This window comes from Emydura macquarii, unplaced genomic scaffold (assembly GCF_026122565.2).
Source record: "Emydura macquarii macquarii isolate MOO-44397 ecotype Brisbane River unplaced genomic scaffold, CSIRO-AGI_Emac_v2 contig_1230, whole genome shotgun sequence".
Taxonomy (NCBI): domain Eukaryota; kingdom Metazoa; phylum Chordata; order Testudines; family Chelidae; genus Emydura; species Emydura macquarii.
The window spans coordinates 22,620,751-22,635,175 of NW_027131367.1; the positions used below are offsets into that span (position 1 = coordinate 22,620,751).

Below are 14,425 nucleotides of genomic sequence, written 5' to 3' on the forward strand. Positions count from 1 at the left end.
AGCCTAGCCCCATCCTCCCTAGAACCCCCTTTCAGGTAGTTAAAGGCCGCTATCAAATCCCCCCTCACTCTTCTCTTTTGCAGACTAAACAAGCCCAGTTCCCTCAGCCTCTCCTCATAAGTCCTGTGCTCCAGCCCCCTAATCATTTTTGTTGCCCTCCGCTGGACTCTCTCCAACTTGTCCACATCCTTTTTGTATTGGGGGGCCCAAAACTGGACACAATATTCTAAATGCGGCCTCACCAATGCCGAATCGAGGGGAATAATCACTTCCCGTGACCTGCTAGCAATGCCCCTCCTAATGCAGCCCAATATGCCATTGGCCTTCTTGCCAACCAGGGCACACTGCTGACTCATATCCAGCTTTTTATCCACTGTTACCCCCAGGTCCTTTTCTGCAGAGCTGCTGCCCAGCTCGTCGGTCCCCAGTCTATAGCTGTGCATGGGATTCTTTCTTCCTAAGTGGAGGACTCTGCACTTTTCTTTGTTGAACCTCATTAGATTTCTTTTGGCCCAATCCTCCAGTTTGTTTAGGTCACTCTGTATCCTATCCCTACCTTGCAGGGTATCTACCACTCCCCCCAGCTTAGTGTCGTCCGCAAACTTGCTGAGGGTGCAATCTACCCCATCCTCCAGATCATTAATAAAGATGTTGAACAAAACCGGCCCCAGGACCGACCCCTGGGGAACTCCGCTTGTGACCGGTTGCCAGCTAGACATGGAGCCATTGATCACTACTCGTTGAGCCCTATGCTCTAGCCAGTTCACTATCCATTTTATAGTCCATTCATCCAACCCATACTTCTTTAACTTGCTGATAAGAATACTGTGAGAAACCGTATCAAAAGCTTTGCTAAAGTCAAGGTATATCACATCCACCGCCTTCCCCACATCCACAGAGCCAGTCACCTCATCATAGAAAGCAATCAGGTTGGTCAGGCATGACTTTCCCTTGGTGAATCCGTGTTGACTGTTCCTGATCACCTTCCTCTCTTCCAAGTGCCTTAAAATGGATTCCTTAAGGACCTGCTCCATGATCTTTCCAGGGATTGAGGTGAGGCTGACCGGTCTGTAGTTCCCCGGATCCTCTTTCCTCCCTTTTTTGAAGATGGGCACTATATTTGCTTTTTTCCAGTCCTCAGGGACCTCCCCCTGTTGCCACGAGCTTTCAAAGATAATAGCCAATGGCTCTGAAATCACCTCAGCCAACTCCCTCAGCACCCTCGGGTGCATTGCATCCGGCCCCATGGACTTGTGAATGTCCAATCCTTCTAAATAGCCTTGAACCTGTTCCTTCAGCACTGCGGGATGTTTGCCTCCTTCCCATTCTGTGCCACCCAGTACAGCAGTCTGGGAGCTGATCTTGTCTGTGAAGACAGAGGCAAAAAAGGCATTGAGTACCTCAGCCTTCTCCACATCCTCCGTCACTAGGTCGCCTCCCTCTTTCTTTAAGGGGCCTACACTTTCCCGAATCTTCCTCTTGTTGGCAACATGCCTGTAGAAACCCTTTTTGTTCCCCTTCACGTCCCTTGCTAGCTGCAACTCCAATTGCGCTTTGGCCTTCCTCATTTCATTCCTGCACGTTCGAGCAGTGTTTATATAATCCTCCCTAGTCATCTGACCAAGCTTCCACTTCTTGTAAGCTTCTTTTTTGCGTTTAAGTTCACCAAGGACATCTTTGTTAAGCCAAGCTGGACGCCTACCATATTTGCTATTCTTTCTGCACATCGGGATGGTTTGCTCTTGTGCCCTCAATAAGGTCTCCTTAAAATACAGCCAGCTCTCTTGGGTTCCTTTCCCCCTTCCTGGCCTTCTCTGGAATGTGATCCTTCCCAGGCGGAGGCTTGCAATAAGTTGCCAGCTCTGCAAAGTGCCCATTTGCCAGCCACTCCATGATGGAAACTGATGAGCTCTTGAACCAACCGAAGACCCCCTGTGCCAGCCCGAGGTGGAAGCCCCACTGTACCATTCCATACAACATCAGGGGCTCCGCCAAACGTCTCACATCTGCCTCTCCCCTGGTGGTGGCTTAGAGGATTTCTACTTCCAAGATGTCTTGTTTCCTGGCTTGAGAAACACAAGTCTCTAAGTCAATGGTGTTGAAGCATTCCAGATCTGTAAGATGCTCTAGGGGGAGTCTAAGCAATGAAGCTAATTGCCTGTGATAAGCTAATTAAATGGGTCTGATAAAAATCTGCCATGCAGATTCTTGGGAATCCAGGGGCCGAGCCCTCCGCAGTGGGGAACTAGAGAGAGGCTCACTGAGCTGCACAAATCGCTTAATTCTTTCCCTCCCAGCTGCCCCTCGCTCCACAGCTTGTCAACACCATTGTTGGGCCCTCGCCTTGCTCCTTTTCTTGCCCGCCTTTGTCATTCTTCAGTTCCTCTCCCCAGCACTTGTTTGTTTTTGACAGTCAGGCTGGGTTATAAACATGGCCGGGGGTACTCCAGGCAGCCGTGCAGAAGGCTCAGCTCTGCTGGACTCCTACAGTTTCTCTAGGCGTTTGCTGGCTCTGACACGCACATACCTTTGCACAGTTAGTGCCACAAAGCATGAAAATAGATCCACAGAAATGCCACAGAGCTGCGCAAGTCTTAATCATTCTCGAAAATGAAGGCGAAGAAAAGAGGCTTTAGAGTTCTCTTGCACTTGGACGGCATTGTGGTTCGCTTTTTACTGCAAGCTCCTCCCTGCTGAATCTGCCTGGAAATTGGTACTTCAGAGAATTAACAGCCTTGTTTAAATTTTGCAAATCCTTCTCTGGCCTCACCCCTCCAAACCTCAGACAGTCCTCTACAAAACCATCTCCTCAGAGCAGCAGCCACACAGGCCCCTTCCCCCCAGCAACACCAGCTCCCCATCCCTCCAACACAAACTGCAACCTAGCAGCTGATGGCAACTGTTACTAGCGAAAATATTCATCTTAGTGTAGAATGGAGTTGGTAAGCTTGTAACAGCTTCTTTTCCCTACACTAGTCTGTGCAACCCACAGGTCTGAAGCTTCACGACTATAGGGGATATTCCCAGATCTAAGGCACAGCCTAACCTTTGGCTTATTTTTCTGGTCTCACAGGGAGAATCTCCACTGAGATCGAGGTTGAAGAACTTAAAGTACAAAGGGGATTTTTCTCTAATGCCCCTCCTATTCCTAAAACACAGAGAGGAGAGTATCAGTCAAAAATCACAAGACTGGCTTAAAAATGAGGGGGTTTTTTTGGGGGGGGGAAACACACCCAACATTTCAAGGTCTTTCTATTGGTCTTCTGTTTCTGAGTAGAGCTGAGGGAACAGTTTTTGGCAAATGGTAAATTCTCTGAAAAATGCAGTTTTGGGGCAACCGAAATTATTCACAAATTTGGATCAAATTCAGCAAATAGCTTCCGCCAAACAAAAAAGAGGAACCTTTTTTGAAACCAGTTCTTTTCAGCATTTCCAAAAGGGAGCGATTTCAATCGTTCATTTCTAAATTTCATTTCATTTGACCCAAGCACATTTTTTCAGTTTTAAGTTTCAGTTCAAAACAACCCCAATTTTTTTCCAGATTTTGGAATTCAGCCATCAAACCGAAAAATCACTTATTCGCCCAACTCAGTTTCAGAACCTGCGGGTTACACTAGGGTCAAATTTTTCAAGCTTCTCTCTGCAACCAAGGGGCTAAGAAATGTGCTTATTTGGAAAAGGGAAGCTGAGAGCCTCATGTGATCACATGATTCCAGGAGCCGAGGCTTTGACAACACACAAATATCACAAGACTTGTGGTAAAATCACGAGGGCTGACAATGCTGCGTAGCGACGCTGGGATCTCTGTCACAGTGAACTGGCCATTGCAGGCTGGCCCTGCGCTAGACGCCAAAAGGCAGGATCTGCCTCTGGGGCAGCATTAGCCTTGAAGGGACGGGAGGCCCCGGGGCTGTCTGCAGTGGAGGGCAGCAGTGGGAGGCTGCTGTGGGCAGCAGTGGGCGCTTGGGGCCAGGGATTCGTTGGAGGGGGATGACAGTGGGGACCTGCTGGGGTCAGTAGGAGCCTGGTGGGCTGGGGGAGGTTGAGGGGATGGTGGGGGCTCGGGGGAGCAATGAGGCCTAGGTGGCCGTTAGGGGAGGCCGGGGATGGCTGGGGCAGGACAGTGGGAGCCTGGGGCAGAGTTTGGGGGCAATGGGCAGTGCCCCTTCCCTTTCAGTGCCCTCACCTCTGCCAGGCAGGCAGAGAAGCTGTCCAGGCTGCACGTTAGCCATGGGGTGCTGGGGGGGGGGGGAGGGGGGGGGAAGGGACAGTGAGGCAGAGAGGCTGCCTGGAACCCGGCTCCACAGCAGCTGCCAGGAGACGGGGAGGTCACGCTGTGAGATGGCAGGAAGGGTCGTGGCAGGTGTAGCCGCAGCACGTGGCTGTGAGGAGGATAATTCTCAAATCTCCCTCACTACTACTGCCTCACACAGTGTAAGCACCGTCCCCTCGGACACAAGGTGCCTCTCTCTAACTGCCAATCAGAAAGCGTAGCACCGGGCGGTCAGGTAGTGTCTGAAACTGGTGCTGAGGAAACGTAGCCAGCCTCAGTCGGAGCTCGCAGCACGATGCTGGGCTGCGAGTCCCTCATTTTCACAATGTCTATCCTGTGTTTGTACGGGAGGAGAGGCAGAGCGACGGAGGGAGGGGTGTGGGGAGTGCGGGGGGCTGAGCAGGGTCTCTCTGTTTGGGACGGGGGAATTCCCAGACTTGATCATTCTCTGCCAAGATTAAAAAAAAGAAAAGATCAGAATAAAGAAAATGACGGATGAATGTTGAATGTTTGTGTCCGGCTTTTCCCAGTAAAGATTTGCCCGAAGCAGCTCTTGAGCTGCTCTGATATGCGCAGTGCCTCCCGCTTTCAGCAGCCTGCGGCTGTAGCCACTTCACTGACGCGTCAGCTGGATCAGCGACTGCCTCTGTAGCTCCAGGGGTTGGCTGCTGGGCCTGCCTCAGGGACACCCAATGTCTGCCTACCTCATTTCTGTCCTAGCTAGGTACCCAGGGAGACAAGCCCGCCACGGAGCTGTGCTCTTTAATACCAGACACTCCTGGGGAAGGGGCAGGCCCCTACTGGTGCTTTTCTTCTGGAAGGCCTTCAGAGAGGGGCTGAAGGTGGAAAGGCGTTGGCATATTTCAACGTGTGTCCCTTGGTTTGGGCCAGTCTGTACTAGGACAATGACCCATTGCTGAGAGTGACTATTGGCCACAAGTCCTCTTGTCTCCCCTCCCCCCCGACCTGATGTTGGAGATGGTTTCACTGAGAGGGCACAGTCGGAAGGTATGAGGAGCTGAGCACAGGATCAATGCCCCGCCCCACGCAGGACTGGGTTACAGAACTGGGGCTAGCCAGCTCGTCCCACAGGTCTCAGTCACACCCCCTGTAACGGTGCTGAAAAGACCATCTATACCGGCAGCTTTCAGTGCTAGTTCAGGGGGAGCCGTTGCTGACAGCCTCTGCCTGTCATCCTGACCAGAATCGCCTCACTGTTCACTTGTGCTTCCCGTCAGTCTCCATCCATCTGTGGTCTCATGTCTTACATTTAGATAGTAAGCTTTTTGGGGCAAGAGTGATCTTTTTGATATGTTTATGTACCTCATTTCGCACAACAGGATCCAGGGCCATGACTGGAGCGCCTAGGAGAAAGTGTAGTTCAGTGAGGGACCCTCATTCAGTTCCCTGTTCCATCATAGATTTCCTGTGACCTCGGCAAGTCACTTAGTTTCTCTGTGCCTCCACTTCCCTGTCTGTGAAAGGGGGATAATAGCCCTCTCCTAGCACAAAGAAGTGTTATGAGAACAGATACGTTATGAGGTGCACAGATACTGTGCTGACAAGTGCCACAGAAGTACCTAAGGTAGATAGGCACTACTGCAATATAAATAATAGTACTTCATTCATCAATGGAATGCAGCTACTTCTGGGGTGAAACATAAGCGCTTTTAGACAGTGCAGAGTGTCACTGCTCAATAGTTTGAGACAGGAAGTGAAAAGTAACATATCCAGTGGCAATTGCAGAGGAATTTTGGGAGACAAAATACAACAGCCCAAACTGAGATTGATGCCTGACGGTTGAGCTAATAACTTCACTTCTGTGGAAGGTGTTATCTGATCTTTAATGTTCACATGTGGTCATGGCCTTGTTTTCTCCCTCACTAAACAGTTCACCTAGCTCCTACGCATACCAGTGGGACGACAGTTCTTCCTTCTGCAAAGATCCTTCTAGTGTGTTGAGGATTATCTTCTGGCTTCTCAGCCTTGTGAGTTACCTTCCCTGAACTTTCCCATCCCGACCTGATCTAGCTGAGATTTTGCCCAGAGGGAGCATTTGTTGCAGAGAAACATTAACAGCAGCTTTGCTCTTTTGATAACAGTGTCTAAGCCTGTCTGTGCTTGATAAACCTCATCTCCAGCATAAAATGCACAGGGGACTTGCAGAAGGCAAACACACAAAGGTACAGACACTCTTCTACTTTGTGTAATGCCTGATTGTTTTCACCTCTGTTATGGGTGTACTGAACAGACATGAAACATCAAAACAGCTGTGGGGACTAGGGAGTGAAAATAGCTTGTCCTGACACCTTCTTCAAACACTTTCATGTGTAAGTCAGTGATAACACTGAGTGAAGTGTCAGTCATTATAAGCCATAGTTTTCCTTCTTTCCTCTAGCCTACTGATAAAACCCCTGGAGATACCTTGGCTGTGTGGATTGGGAGTTTAGTTAGCCTCTGGTCACAAAGGAGCACTATGTCAACAGGGGCAGGAATATAGCTGAACAAATACAACCGTAACAAGCTCTTCATACCTGTTCCATGTTTTGAAAAGCTCAACCCAGGCCTGACATGAGGGATCAGGGTTAATGCCTTTGTGAGCAGAGCAAACAAAAGGAAAGAAGAAAGGGACAAAAAGAAGGGTGGATCACAGGCCCTTTTCATGTAACCCCCACTGTTCCAGACAAGGCAGTGGGGTCTCGCTTTCTCCGTCCAGCCTCGCAGACATTGCTGGCAGCAGAGCTGGTTGCATGGTACGTTGCTTAAGAAGCTCGCTCCTTCCTTTGTGTGTCTAGCAGATTTCAGATGTAACCGTGTTCAGAGGATCACGTCTGGCTGCAGCACAACCCCTCATCGTCACTGGGTACATACAGTGGAGGGTAGTGTCATAGCGACAGAGCTGCTAGTGAAAGTGCTGCTGTTCTGCCAGCACCAGTGGGGGCGATTGATTCGCTTTGGATGCTGACTTGCTGTAATCCTCTACCATGTTGCGTACCACCAACATGACACGCCACCACCTGTAGTACCACCACTTGGAGGGGCAGGGGGAAGAGGCAGGGCAGGGAGAGGATGGGTGGCCACCGTGCTGCTTAGGGGCGGAGACGGGACTGGTGCTGGAGCAGTTCCTGGCCAGCCACTCTGTGTCCGGAGGGGAGGGGGGCAGAATGGCTGGGCCGCCATGCAGCTTGGGGGCAGGGCTGGTGCTGGAGCAGCTCCTGGCCAGCCCCCCAGCAGCAGGTGGACGCGTACTAGTGGGAGGTGGCCTGCATACCACCGGTGGTACATGTACCACGGTTTGGGAACCGCTGCTGTAATCAACACTCAAGGCTGTCTGAGTCCATATTGCTTTACACAATAGATCAACGTTCTTTACAAATATCAATAAAGTTTCACAATACCCCCATGAGTTATGGTACAGAAATACCACACCCACCTCACAGAAGGGGGAAACTGAGGCACGAAGACGTGGAATGGCTTTGCCAGGATCACAGCAGGTAAATAGCAAAGCCAGGACTAGAGCTTTAAAGGCTGACCCACACCCCTACATGAAGCTGCACAAATTCGTCTGGGGGACAGAATTCCACCATTTGCAATGGATGAGGTGTCCAGTCTGCTGGAAGGGTGTGGGAGGGATAGGGCATTGGGGACTAGAGTGATGGGAAAGGTCTTGTTTAATTGAGGAGCAAGAGTGAGACGGTTGAGGGCTCCTGCAGGATGGTGTCAGAGTACATGAGTTAACTCCACTGCACTGCCTCTGTGCAAAAACAAAGGACAAATGTGGTTCAGTTCAGAATGAGAAGCTAGCGCCTCTTTGCTGAGGGGAGTGTGTGTGTGTGTTATACAGGGGTCACTTCCCTGATGGGATCTAGACTCAGCATAATACAACATTAGAAATTAGGGAATTAACACTAAAACTGTCACATCTTGGAGAAGTAGGGCTCAACCAGAGAAGAGAATAATGACTCAAGGCATCCTACCAGGCAAAGAAAATGGTAGCAGACAATCCAGGAGGTTGGTAGGATGAAGAGTCTAACACACATGAGAGCAACACATGGGAACAAATCTGTAGCAAAGGCTTCATTTGTGTCTTTTTCAGGGGTTTAATGTGAGTCAGTGGAGTTCCCTATCTGGGGCACAGAATTGCCTTGGTGACAGGTGTAAGGCTCCAGGTTTGTTGCTGTATATCAGTGATGGCTCAGAGGTCTGGAAAAGCAGCCAAATGTTCCCATTCAGTTCCAAGCATGCACCTCTAGAGAGGCAGTGTGGTCTAGTGGTTAGGCACCGACCCGTTAGTGAGGAGACTTGAATTCTGTTCCTTTCTCTCCTAGAGGTTGGCTTGGCTTTGAATGAGTTATTTAATCTCTCTGAGCCTCTGTAAAATGGGAATATCAGCCAAGCATAAGCACTGAGCAAAAATGAAATACCTCAGCATTTGGCCTGCCATTGTTATTACAAAACAACTACCTTAGTGTGTGTCTCTGTCAGTGCTAGGCGTTTATGCAGTGCCAATCACTGTGCCTAGTTGACTGAATGAGGCACCATTTCTCACCAGCCTGACACATTTCATCAGGGTAATAACAAGGCGATGTGTTAGTATTTATTCCTGGGTTTACTGGAGTGCCATTTTCTGGTTACACATCCGGCTCAATAGAGCGGTTTGCTCTTAAAATCCAAGATCTGGCTAGCGCAATCTGAAACAATTCCTTGCTACGCTGCCGTATGCTGTACTCTATTGCCAAGCTGTTTTACTGCCTCTTACATTACTAGAGATTCCTCAGTGACAAACGCGGCTCACAATATGCAGAGAGAAATGGAGTTTCTCCTGGGAATACAAACATCTTGAGATGCCGGGGAATTACTGTGGTGCCTGATTTGTCTCTGGTGTTTTGACAGGGGCCAAGTCTGAAATGTTGGCATTTCTTACTCCCTCTTTGGCAGAGGAAAAGTCTCTGTCCCATTGAAAACACTCTGCTTCCTGTCTTAGGGCCTGATCCTGCAGTTATTGAAGTCAGTGGCAACCCACCCTGACTTAATGGGTGCAAGATTTGACCCTTAGAGCAGTACATTTTCTGCTGCAAGGGCGATGCATTCAGCAGAGATGAGTGACCAGCTCACGACGATTAGAGAGCCTCATTGCTGATAAAAAAAACCTTTGCGTGAAGGCCAGAAATCCATTTTCAATCACCAGATCCTGACGTCAACTCTTGGAGACCTGGATTCTTATTTGCATGACAAACCATCAGTCATTCGAGGAGACTCTATTCCCTTTGGAGGGTTCTCATGTTTTGGAAAACATTTTATGACTTAAATTAAAATAAAGGGGGGTATTTGGCTAAGCCCTGCCAACTAAAGTCCTCACAAGGAACTGGGCCCCTGTTCTGGTCGTTTGCTCACTGAGTTGGCCGGGTTAGAAGTGCCTAAACCATCCAGAGGTGGGGTAGATGGCAGCACTTCTCCTTGCTCTTCTGCAGCTGCTGGTTAGAGTGGTGCATATAGTCCTTACCTGGGAGTAGAGCCTGTGAAGGTGTGCGCGTCAGGCGAGAGCACAGGCGGTACCATAACAGGTCAGATGTCCTCCTTTCGCAGACTGTAGTCTGCGGGGAAGCTTTAGGGGAAACCTCCCCTTTGCAGGCACGATTGCTGAACGTTGTTTATCCCATCACGAAACAAATTCTCTCCCCCAAACTCCCCCTTGTAACTGGAGACGGAGCCGCTTCAGCCGGGCTTCCTTGTGGCCGCACAAACACTCGGTTTGCTCTGTTGGATGAACGGGCTGATCTGCCAACCATTCCACTGAGCCAGCGTGGCCTCTGAGGGAAACCAAACCCGTCCCAAGAGCGGTAATCTGTTAAGCCTCTGTTACTGTGTCTGGCACATCAAGTGGCCGAGCTGAGGTCTGTAATTCATTGGGAAGGGGAGGAGGGCTCGATAAGTGCTTGCACTATGTTCCATTTCTCTCGCACAAAGCAGGAGACCGGGAAAGATGTGAGTTTGCTGAGCTGGCTGTGGGAAAAATCAATTCTGGTGATTGAATGGCCATCTCGGCACAGACAGGCGGGACCTCCTCCCAGGCAGACTGCAGGATTTATCTACTGAGGGACAATAGTAGAAGTGAGGCAAAGCTGCTCCTCTCGGACAGGGCTATCACCTGCTTATTTAATGCAGCTGCTCAACCCAGCTGTACTTAGAGGGGTGTTTTCCGCAGAGTTTAATAGGCACCAAGTCATATATTTTCATGTAGGCGGAGGATCCCTCTTGAGAATATTGATGCAAGGGGCCAGATGTTCCGCTGTTCTACATGGGTGCAGCTCCAGTGAAATCAATGTAAAAGCACCCACTTACCCCCAGCTGCGTACCTGGCCCGGCTATCTAGGAAAAGAAGTATATTCACTACTCTTAATTCTGGATTGTTGGATCTCATTCTGCTCTCAGTTACACTGATGTAAATCAGCGGTAACTCCACTGGAGTCGGCATGAAACTGGAGCAAACGGGCCCATGTGTCTAAGAGCAGGAAGTAATTCAAGGGGGCAAAGCCACATCAATGTAGGCCACACATTTAAGTTTGTGAGAACAAGATTTTGTCAAACCTCCCCTTGCTAGACGTGTTTCCGTGGCTAGGATGACTCAACTCATCGAGGATCACAGAGCAAGTGAGTGGTTCCGCAGTTATTAGAACTCAGATGCTTGCAGTGCCTCAGCCTTTGCTTAGCCCCCCATCCCGTGCTGCCTCTGATTTCAGACAAACACCAGAGCTCCAGGTGAAACGCAGTCGAAGCTGCTGATTTTCACCTGGTTTCGATGTGTGCTTTTAAGATTTTTGGAACCTTACCTCTGAATTGACTGGTTTTCAGTGTTTGATAACCCGGTGGACTCTCAGTGCTTCCAGCACTCAGCTTATTGATACGCACGTTCAGCTGAGACGCCAGCGGAATGATGGTTTTGCTCAGGTAAAATGCTCCTGCTGTTGAAGAATAGCAAAGTGCATAAGAAATGGCTTTTGTAACAACTCGGTGCCAATGGAGCACTTTGCGGCAGTTGTTCTGATCCCCATAAACCCAGTTTCAGGGCTTAGCCTTCCCTTCTTAGAAATGGGTCTGAACCAGAACGATGGGTCAGAACACATCTCAGTGTTGGGGTTTTCAAACCCAGACCCGTATTTTGGGGCTTAGGCTCATTCCTTAAAATCTTATTAGCGCAGCTCAAAGACACTAGCGCAAAAAGCATTAGCGGTTGAATAGCTGATTGCAAACTCTTTGGGGCTGGGAATTTAGCTTATTCTGTGTCCTGTAAAGCATCATGTAAATTTGCAACACGAGATAAGTGCCTGGTAATAATAGCAAATAGCATTCATAGGAAGCATATTCCCCAGACGAAGGGGAGGTTTTACCACTCCAATGCACTGTTCCTCTCCCTGTGCTTATGGGAAGGCTGCTGCTGAGATCTGCACCAGATAAGAGTGTGACTGCATGGGCAAGCGGTTTTAAGTGGACAAATTGTTCCCAAGTGGATTCCAATTGGACTCTAAATAAACACTTAACAAACACCTAAGAGTTTAGCTTGAGCCGGAAGTTCAGGGGCTAATTGCTGTGTACTTTCTCTGATAACCCTTGTGCTGCAGGCTGAGCTCTTGCATTAACTCTGGCTTTAGGCTGAACTACAGGATACCAACAGTTCTTTTCAAACAATTTCAAGAATCAAGTATCTTGATTTGTGCAGGGCACTACAAAAAAAAAAAATCCAATGTGGCTTCAGTATCATCACTTGAATTGAAATACATTGTTCATTCTTTTACTTCTCTTTTACAAGAAATAATTCAGGTGGACTCTAGGCCTGTGCTGGTCTGCAAACCTCTACCTGTGAGCTGAGGCGATAGGGCAGCAAGGGACCCAGCTAAAGAAAAAGGGAGAATCTTGCTAGGAAAGAGAATTGACAGTTCAGTTCCAGCCCAAGTTGGTGAATTGAACACTGTCCCCATCTAGTAGCTGTGTGAGAGTCAATAGGGGATCTATATTGGTGCTTTCAGTCCCATTCTTTGTCAACAAGTGTCCACATCACATAATCACCATTAACTTCCTTCTGTGCTCTTCATCTGAGCAGCCCAATGACTGAACTCCTTTCTCAACCCCATAGGTGGTCCTGCTAGTTCAGTGTTAAGGTGCATGAGTGTCTTGATTCTGCAAAGAGTTGAGCGCTATGTATGGAACTACTGCCATGCATGCACTGTGACTTGCAGAACCATGCTCCGCCTTTTCTGTGAGTTGATAGAAAACATCTCTTTCCAGGGCAGCTTTCAAATATTGGACACAATATTGATGTGATGAAAATGGTTCCACAACTTCCAAAGGACAGATAGCTGCTTTACAGAATGTTTTTCTTTGTGCAGAAAATGATTTTGAGTCATTGTCAGTGAATCCAGTAATATTTCAGTACAATGAATGGGATCCAAAGGGCAAGGTCTTGAGGACTCTGATCCACTGTAATTGGAAATCGATCTTATTAATATTTGATAGCTAATATAATAAACCACATACAGTTCTTAGGGAGCCATTCTAAATCATTGGATGTGTCTCTTAGAACACAGGTTCAGAATATACAAAGCTTTAGAATCCCATCAGCTTGAAACAGCTTCTTGTCACCTGTCAGCTGGTGATAGGGGGGACTGAAAAGCTCAGAGTTTGGATTTTTCGGGTCTGCAGCGTGGGGCTGTAAGTCACAGGAACAAGCTCTCTCATGAGATACTTGCTGCTTCCTGCCAGGCTGGAAATACCATGTGGACAGACTGGAAATATCTCATGGTATTTTAGCACTCCCGTTCTGTCGGGAACTAAGCTGTCAGAGGCAGTTATGAAAATAATGTATTTTTTTAATGTTAACCTAAATTTTTCAAACCACTGTAAAAACAGGTTCCCATTATGGACAGTGTTTTGAATCAGTTCTTTTATTGTCAAAGCTGGTTCATATGCCCCTCAGGGTGCTGGAATGGTTGCAACTGAATAGTTTTTCTATGTTTGCAGTGACTAATGGTCAATTTCCAAAGGCGTATTGTGGTATCAAAAATAATGTTGAACTTGCAGCACTTTACAAAGGTGGATAAGTATTAGAGCTGAGAAAATAATCCTCAGAGTAATTGATTTGATGAGGTTCATCCCTGTCTCTCTTTGCAAAGAGTACACAAGCAGGTTAGGCTTTTCTCAAACCTATTGGTTATTAAAATGCTCTGCCAGGTAATTTCAGAGAATAGTTCTCGGCCTGTAGATTTTTGACAAGGAGTCTATTGTGAGTTTTGATATCCAAATATGAACGGTGTTGGTTAGTGGTGATTGGCACCCAGCTGTCATTGATTTGTTCCTATCTTCTGTTTGGATGGGGGGAACTCTTAAAATCCGTTTTTGGAAGGTGAATGTTTCACACTCCAAAGCTCAGTGAATGTTCTCTAATATTTGCTTAAAACTCCGGGTATGTCTGAACTCTGGAGGCTATATCTGCATAGCTATACTGGGATTAGTCTCATAGTGTAGATGCGGCCTACACAGATCAAAGGGGTTATTCTGGTGGTGTGGGAACACCACCTCCCAGACAACATTAATTGCATCAACAGAAGCCCTCTTCCATTGATGTAGCTGCATCTACCTTGGGGGTTTTGTTGGCTTTGCTACATCGGTGGGGGGGGAGAGGGGGGGTTCACACTCCTACCAATGTAATTTTGCTGATGTAATTTTCAAGTGTAGACCAAGCCTCACTGTTTCTATGAACTTCCTGCCAGTTAAGTAAGCTGTCTGGAAAACAGTCTCGTAAAGGGAGCCAGCGGAGAGGAAGCACATTTTCATTGTAGTGAATATTTTGCAGACTGTGTTGAGCTAGTCACCCAGCTCCAGTAAGTGGTGTCCTGTGTTCCTGGTGGCGCAACACTGGGGCACAGAGAGGTGCCTCTTTCTTAGTTATTACTCTCTGTGGGCGTGGCTTCGCTGCAATTAACGTGAGTTATAATGCGAGTGTTGCCCCTAATTTGAGCCCCATCCACACACAAAACCCCTTAACTCCAGTGTGTTGGTGCCTTGGCTGGCTCTTCAGGGGCTTCAGGCTACAGCTCCAGTGAGTACAACTCATCAGCTACTAACACAAGCATTTGGTGCTGCTAATCCATTTGCTCT

At 48.2% G+C, this 14,425-nt stretch overlaps 1 protein-coding gene across 1 annotated transcript in view; it reads left to right on the top strand.

Annotated features, from left to right (window-relative positions):
- NTN1 (netrin 1) overlaps positions 1–14,425 on the top strand; it is a 195,274-nt gene that overhangs the window by 70,723 nt on the left and 110,126 nt on the right. The window lies entirely within an intron of this gene.